The 8,826-nt window shown below is 34.7% G+C and overlaps 1 pseudogene; it reads right to left on the reverse strand.

Moving 5' to 3' along the window:
* Nucleotides 1–7,531, reverse strand: LOC143606812 (ubiquitin-like domain-containing protein CIP73; annotated as a pseudogene).
* Nucleotides 7,532–8,826: the final 1,295 nt, after the last annotated feature.

An 8,826-nucleotide genomic window follows, 5' to 3' on the forward strand; every position in this document is an offset into this window, starting at 1 on the left:
TTATTCAGCCGGTACTTTCTCTTCGGATGTGACTTCAGCCACTATCTTTTCAACGGATTCATTCCTTTTCATGGATCCCACCTTTGTTAGGTTATTATAGTTACCCTTCTCCTTAAACAGCTGAGAGAAATGCGCCTTGCAGAATAAATTTCCCTCTAAAGCCGCGTAATTAGACGGCGTCAGTTTGCAACCTCCTTGAGCGCATCTGAAGCACTGCTTATGGTAAAATTCTCCCTCCACCGTTACCTACATCCATCCATCATTTTACTAGGGGTGCATATGAACCCAGAGAAAAAAAAAACGAAACAAAAAGTAATGGTTTGGTTTTATGTTTTTGTAAAAACCGAATTTACGGTTCAATTTTGATTTTGCATGTGATAAAAACCCAAAAACTGAATCGAAGTTCTTGATTTTTTTTTTATTATAAGTAACTAATAAGAACTAATAAATATGTAACTCACATTTTTTAACCCGAAAATATAATAATCATGTAGTTATAAATTATCAAAATGATTTAGAACTAGATTCATCATTTTTTGGCTAAATTTTTGTTTTCAGCCCAAGGTTTTGGCAAAACCATAACCAAAAGGTTTTAAAAAATCAAAAACCAATTTTAACCCAAAACCGAACCATATACGCCCCTGTTACTTGCTATCTAATATTTTGTGTTTTAGTTAAATATAAATATCCCAAAACATAATAAACCTTTTCTATTGGATACACAGTTTTGTGACAAACTGCACATTTATCTTGAGTCCCAGAGAACATTAAAGAGAGTTTGCTAGCCAACTTGCTTGGGTTAGGGTTATTTCCCTACATGTTTAACACACTTCAATGTTTAATATTCATGCAATTATAATATTACATTCTTACTCTTACATAATGTTGTATCTAAATTGAAAAGAGATGTTTACATACCATTCCATTTGTTTTGTTTGATGCTGAAACCAAAAAATTTGAGTTAGAAAAGAAAATTAATATAACAATAACAAAGCTATATTCATATAAAAAGAATAATCATTAAAAAAACTTAAATGTTATGATAAATACAAATCATTTTGTATGTTTACGTGCGGTTTATTATGCTTCTTACATATACGTTTTTATGTACATAAAAACTATTAAGCTAATTAGTTCATATATGTTTTAATTTGTATTGTTTACCTAAACATGTTTAGGTTATGCTACTTATATATGTGAAGGTTGTTCATGAGATTTCGGATGTACCGTGCAACTATTAAAATGGGCCCTTAAAATATGAAGTTAATACATATAAAATGCATTAACACGACAATAACTAGAGCCAACTCGGCTTGCTTTCTCTCGGTTTAAGAACTAAATAAACCTTTTTACCCTCACCTCACCTATGGCAAAGCTATAGTAATACTACTTTTGTGTTTAAATGGTATATAAGATAATTAAAAAATAACTTTTTTATATATGCGAAAATTTTGCCCACCCGACGCACCCTAATCAGCTGACCCTAAATATAGAGCGAGGAAGCTCACATGGTATTCTGGAGGCGCCTCCCATCTCCTTGAACTTTTGATCGAAGTGGGGCTTGCAATAGAGTGATCCATCCAATTGGAAGTACCTACTAATCTAGCACATCAAATTTATAAAATTAATAGCAATATTCTAAAACTTAATTGCATGTAATTGATTCTTATTTTTTTAAGAAAATTTGCATATCTTCAAAAAGTTACAGTGGTGAATCCAGGATATTTTATTACAAGGGTATATGTTAGGTCGGTCAAAGAAAACAAAAAAAAAACGATAATAAATAACATGAAATATTTTAACATAACTTGTTATATATGACTGAATAAATTAAGTTTCGGTTCTTTGCATGTAACTTCGTGTAATTTACGAAAGTCTTGAGGACAAAGAGGTCGATAGGAAATATATATATATATATAGTTCGGCCAAAAATGGGTAAATTTACACTACGGATACAAATTTTCGAGCAAAAAAGGGGGTGGGGCCACCCTGACCCTAAATAAGCTTTGTCCATGCCAAACTAGAAAAGTAGTATTACTGGCACTAGAGCAATATTAACGTATAACTTAAAACTAAAATTTCTTTTTGTGTGTTTTTTGAGTCTCATAATTATACATTAGATCTGCTAATGTAGAATAAATGGTGTAACTCGATTGCCAGATAAATAAATAGCGCATTAACTTTTGTTAATCCGATATAAGCTAACACATACCACGAGTTTCCCATTGCATTGGACGCATCTAAAGCATGTCCTATGATACGGAACACCATCCGCCGAAATCATTTCGACGAAATGAACAGTCTTATCACACGCCTTGCATTTTTGTACCGTCCCGCTAAAAGACATCTTTTACCACCTTGATCAATATATAGACAAACAAACAAACCAAAACTAAAATGGAGAAAAAACCTCAACACAAAATGTAAGTTTGGGAAGCTTTATTATTTATGGTTTAAATGGTTTGTTGTTCATTAAATTATGAAATTGTGTTATTGAGTGGCCAAGATTGTTTTGGCATCAAGGGTTGAGCTAGATTCATGCTTTGTCAACTGGGAATCAATAATTTTTAGAAATAATAGGACCTAATACACATAATATTTTCGATTGGTAACAAACCTCGAACGTCCGAATACTATCATACAAATGTCAAGATCAAGATCAAATTTCGATTCGGGCCAAGGCTTTTCTTTAACTATAACTAGCTTTTCCCCCCGTATAACGGGGTTGTTTACATTATTCTTTTCTAATATTTATATACTTTTCCGTTTACATTATTCTTTTCTAATATTTATATACTTTTTTTGGATTTTAAATTTATTTATTGTAAGAAAGTTAATAATATATTTAGGATTTGATGATTAAAGGGTTTCACAAATAAATGAGATGCTCTAACCCGGTTTAAAAGCTATGTGGGTTTGATGAGACCCATGACCCGCTTATTTTTTTACTTTAAAATTGTTTCTTAATTATAAATAATATATTTTTCTAAAAAAAAATTGGATATTATTAATTTTTAGTATATCCCATTTATCAAAATTTAATATTAAATATTTGATGAGATTAATTTTTAATTTAATAAGATGTTATAACCCGTTTAAGGGTCATCTGGGTTTGGTAAGACCCATACCCTTGAATTCGGGTCAAATGCTTAAGAAGCCTCCATTTACAAATATAGCAATCTGACGGCTTGAGAGTTAAGAGAATTTAGGAGAAACCAGAGAGCTTTTAAAGGTGTCATTTATATATATTTAAGATTTAAGATATCATAACGTTCCCGCTAAAATCACTGTTCATCATTTAGTAATCCTAATAAGTTAATAAGTTATAGATATACCATTTCAACAATCATATCAAGCCACCGATACCTAATGATTCGGGTAATCTGTACAACGATTTCATAATACCTCGATCATAACTTCATAATTTATAAACAAAAAACACTACTGTCATTCCCGCTCCAATTCAGCCTGCAAACGCACAAAAAAGATTTTAGATATTCAATAACCAAACTTTGTGTGTTTTTATGAATATGTACTTCATTGGGTCAAGAACAAACAAACCTGAGGATCAGTTGTAACATGATTAACGTTGTTCACGGTCCATAGATGGTGGTTGTTGAGACGGATTTGAACCAGAACCAGAATCAGAATCTGAACCAGAACTACCACCACCACCACCGAAAGCTTGTGCAACAACGGGCAGCATCAATTGTATCATACTAGACAGATCAAAATCACCATCAGCGCCACCGCTGCCAGGTCCACCCATACCGGCAAACATGTTTTCCAAATCTTGATCATCGTCAATCTCTTGGGCAGCTTGATCGATTATGTTCCTCATTGCAGGATTCTGAGCTAGTTGACCTAACATATACCTTAACACGTCTGCCGGACCAATCCCGGGTGGGTTTGAACCTCCAGATGCAGCTCCTTCTGGTTGGCCTGGACTTACAAAATAACTAAAGTTACACAAAACGAATTCGTTTAATGAGCAACGATTAAACAAAGGATGCTTTGACATAATAGCTGCAGGAGCCTGATTTTCACTTCTCGTGCTATCATTACCCCTAGTTTGCATATTAGCTCCATTCATAGCTACATTTAGAGATGATATAGCACGGTCAGATGTCTGCTACGACATGGAGATACAGAAATACTAGTTATGAAAAATGATGGTTGCAATGTTACCTGCTCCATTAGCAGGTTCGCCTTCATTGACCGGTCCCCTTTGGCCGATTCCTAGGAAAAACTTACAACCCGTGATGGACAATGGCGACAAAAATGGTAATTGGCTGGTCCAAGTAGTTACATATACATACCTGAATGGATATGAACATTTACGTTTCTTGGAACAGCACCCATACCAACAGGACCGAAACCCATAGAACTGATGTGAGTAGCATTACCACCAAACAGTGAATTAGTTTGTAGAGGAAAGGGTTGAACCATAATAGGATTAGGCCCGAATGGAGATATGTAAACAGCAGGTCCAGCATGTACAGAGGATTCAGCCTGCAACATGCAAGCCCTAATCAATTTCGAACCAAAATTCATCTAATGACGATAGTAATAATAAAAGAAAAAATAGTGGCATACAGGAGATCGTCCGATACGCAAAGTCATCATTGTGCGGCCGAGCTCAAGCAGAAGGGCGCCTAAATGTTGCATAGCAAGCCCGGATTGCATTGCTTCTGACTGAATCTGAGCTCTAACCATGGGGTCTGTGCAATTCTCCTCTTCCTCTAGTCGGCTTGCAGTATGCTACATGTTGCAGCATTACAGATAATAATCAGATTCAGAAGCTAGTAAAAGGTTTGAATTCATACTAAAACCAGGTAAAACAGTAGTAATTACAGATAAAGAATCGATAGTGGGCCCACTGAGAAGGTGTTGGCATGTCGCATAACAACAGCGAGAGCTGCAGGTAGTGGCACACCACGAGCACTGGTAGGCAATTCTACAGTTGGTGAGCGTTCAGCTCCATTTAAAGGTTGATTTGGTTGATACCCTGTGAAGAGCCCCAAAAGGAAAACTTAAGATAAACTATTATTATAAAAAAATATAAAGAAGCAGAGCAATAGTTCATAAGCCAGTACCATTTTGTGACAAAGCCTGCTCCATTTGATTCATAAACTCAGAAAGTGTGCGCAATGAATTAGGAATTGGCTGAAATACATACACAAAATATGCAAGACAATAGAGCAAGCTGCAAAAAAAACAACAGTTGAAGTGGAAAATAAAGTTTAAAACTATTACCACCATAGCGAATATTGGTATAGCTACTCCCATTCCTAAAGGAATTTGCATCCCTTGAGGGGCAGGTTGACTAGGGTCTCTCGGTTGACTTTGATTGTTGACATTAGCGTTCCTAGCTCTAAATGAATCAAAAACAGCTGGCATAACCTAGAACCAAAATAAGAAGTTTTGAAACATAATACCATCAGCTTTTTAACAACAATGCACAAAACATCAACATACCGGACTAGTATCACGGGCCCCACCAAAACTTTGGTTCCCATCACCAAATGTCCCAAATATAATACTATGTGAAACACGTGCGATACGAGGGCGTAAACCAGCAGCATTAGCATCTTGTCCTGTAGCTATAAAAGTTACCACATAGACATTATACATGTGGCCCTCATTATATTATGTAAAATAGCATTATAACTCTTAATATGGCATAAAGAGAGAACAAAACACGTGTGACCACCACTTGCACTTGTCCCAGTGGAAGAACCAGAAGAAGGTTGTCTAGCCACAAGATGCAATGTGTGGCCACTTTCAACGTCTATAAATCATCAAGGCTTTCAAATGAGAACACATGATCTTAACTTCTTTAACATTTAAACCAGCCAGCTTATTTTTAATAAGCAAATTAATTTAATCTGTGTGCTTTGAAACACATCTAGTCATCATGTAAAAAGGATACGATATTCGGAAAGACGATGCTCATCTTTCAAAACCCTGCCCCTGAAGATTAGTCATTGCAGAGTAACCGGGAGGCCAACATCACTAGCTATTTTCTCCTTGAATGTTGAGACTAACATCTGAAATTTTGACAATAATATATAGAAAAATAGTCAAAAGAGCAATTTGAGGAATAACTTTGAATATACGAGCTATATAAGTTAACAGCAGCCCATGGATACAAAATTTAAACACTTTAAAAGAGTGAGAGAAGCATATACATTTTTATCATCATGAAAGTCATACAACTGTGAATCAAGCGTCTTGATATGGATGTCCACTGCTGATTCAGAACTTTCACCAGCAACATCGCTGGTGCTCACATGTGCATCTGCCATGTGACGGTTGAACCTGATACAAAACCAAGACATAAAAAGAACATTCAGAAAGAGGCTGTAAACGAACCCAACTGAATAAGGTCTTGTTCATATTCATCCGCTAACCTTTTAACGAACAAGCAAACGGTTCACAAGAACAGCTAACCAAACGAAATTTCTTGTTCATGTTCATTCATTAAGAAAATGAACTCGTTCGTGAATGGTTCACGAACACAAACGAACGAACACCAATGAACATAAACAATTTTGACTTGGCTAACCGAGAATGGTCAATGCCAATGGTTCCAGTCCAGCTACCAAGTTTGTGTTGGAGTTTAATCAACATTCATATTCATATGCTAATTTTACATACAAATTAATCACATAATACTCATGTATATTTTTGTTTTATAGTTAATAATTTTGTTTTAATCTATATTGAAAGATTATAAAAGTCATTAAAAGGTATTTAAAACCTTTAATGAACAAACGTAAGCAACACATTATCTAGCATTCAGAAACATAAATGAACGAACACGGCCTTTGTGCACTTTCGTACATTATTAAACAAACGAACGCATACGAAATTCCTTGTTCATTCATTTATTAAACGAGTGAGCGAACTTCCCGCCAAAAAGTCAGCCGAACGTTTGATTGGTTTATAGCCTAATAAAAAGCCTTTAACGAAGGAACATAAACAAACAGACATAAATAAGCGTAAACGAATACACATTCACGAATAAACATAAACGAGCACGTTACCGAACGTTCACGAACATAAATGAACGATCGCGGCCTCCGTTCATGCCCACGTGTCCATTTACAGCTCTACATTTCACTCTTAACTCTATAAACAACTAATCCTAAACCCTAGGGTTCCAGCTTTCAATCATACAACTCAATACTTAGGGTTTCCACAACGCATAACCAGAATCGGCGTTTAAATGAAGCTAGCTAGGGTTTTCACGTAAAACATCATCAAATGTTACAAATAAACTGAATAATTAGGTGCGATTGACAACAAATCGAAGTATATGTCTAAAATGAGCGATAAACGTAACGTTCACGTCAATCTAAGCCGTACGATTGTAAATAATAATACATATTATTATTATTATTAAGTGAGTTGAGATTACGAAGAATCCGTACAAGTTTATGCAGAGGACTTACAGAGACGATGATCGGAGAGTCGTCGGAACGATTGACGGTGTAAAGAAGCAAGTAAGAGGACTGTGTGTTGACTGTCACCTGCTGGCTGCTGCTGCTTCACACTGTATGTATGTATATGTATGTATACAACTTTTGAAACACGATAACAAATATTAGTATATAATAAAGGCAGATAGAAAATAATTAAATAAATAATGTCACATTTCATTTTTCATGTTGTGTATTGCTCGATAATAGTTTAATTTTTAAAAATCATTATTAGCGGTCTGACTTTTCAACTATTTTTGTTTCGATGGACCCTCGTTAAAAAACACTTAACATTTTCCTGAGTTTCAAATCGATGTTTTAGGGTTTTTGATTGGAAGAAGGATACGAGTCCACTGATGTAAAGCATATCTCGAAGCGGTGATTCAAATGACTTGATATGTGAATCGCCGCTTTGAGAAAAGTTTTACATCAGTCGACTCGTATCCTTCTTCCGGTCAAAATCCCTAAAACATCGGTTTGAAACTCGAGATAAAACTTAACGACGTTAAGTGTTTTTTAACGAAGGTTTATCGGGATAAAAATAATTGAAAAGTTAGACCGTTAGTAGTGATTTTTAAAGATGAGATTATTATCGGCAATACAAAAAATATTGGATTATTTATTTTCAATTATAATAGAAAATAGTAAAGCATTGCTACTATACAAAATTACAAATATCTCCCTATCATGTCACAAGCTTTTCGTATTATGTAAGCCAAGATATGATACGGGGCATGTAATTTCAATTTTGACTCACATCTTATTTGTATTTTTCACAAACATAATGGAATAACCGTTGCGAGTGAATGAAAAAAAAGAAGTTTTTCATGTTGAATGACGTGAAATCACTTATTATACAGAGAATCTTTGCATTTTACAACTCTCTCTAGAAATATCAAAGCAATTCACCCCCCCCCCCCCCTTTTCCTTTTGTGTTTCATTTTATTCCGTAATTCACCACCACCATCAACAACCCCCGCCACCATCAACCACCACCTCATTTGTATTCCATTTATTTTGTCTTTTCTTGGCTAACAATCAGCACAACATAATAATTTATTTCTTTCTTATACATTAACCAAGCATTACATAAATTGACCAACCAAATAACTCTACATTTTTTTATTATGTAAAGGTTTTTAATTTGTTTTTGTATTGTTTAGATAATGTTAATTGCTAATTATGTTAGTTTATAATCGACCATGTTTGCCTTGTGATCGAGTTATGACTTCGTTAGCAAGTAGATATTGTTTTAAACAGACGATCGATCATGATATATATGTTTGAGCATTGTGCACGTTCCTTCCATAGATATTGTGATCAAGTTATGAAGTTGTTTTTA

The sequence above is a fragment of the Bidens hawaiensis genome, unplaced genomic scaffold (assembly GCF_021521415.1).
Source record: "Bidens hawaiensis isolate Kalapana, Puna unplaced genomic scaffold, B.hawaiensis_p1.1 tig00077345_1, whole genome shotgun sequence".
NCBI classification, from domain to species: domain Eukaryota; kingdom Viridiplantae; phylum Streptophyta; class Magnoliopsida; order Asterales; family Asteraceae; genus Bidens; species Bidens hawaiensis.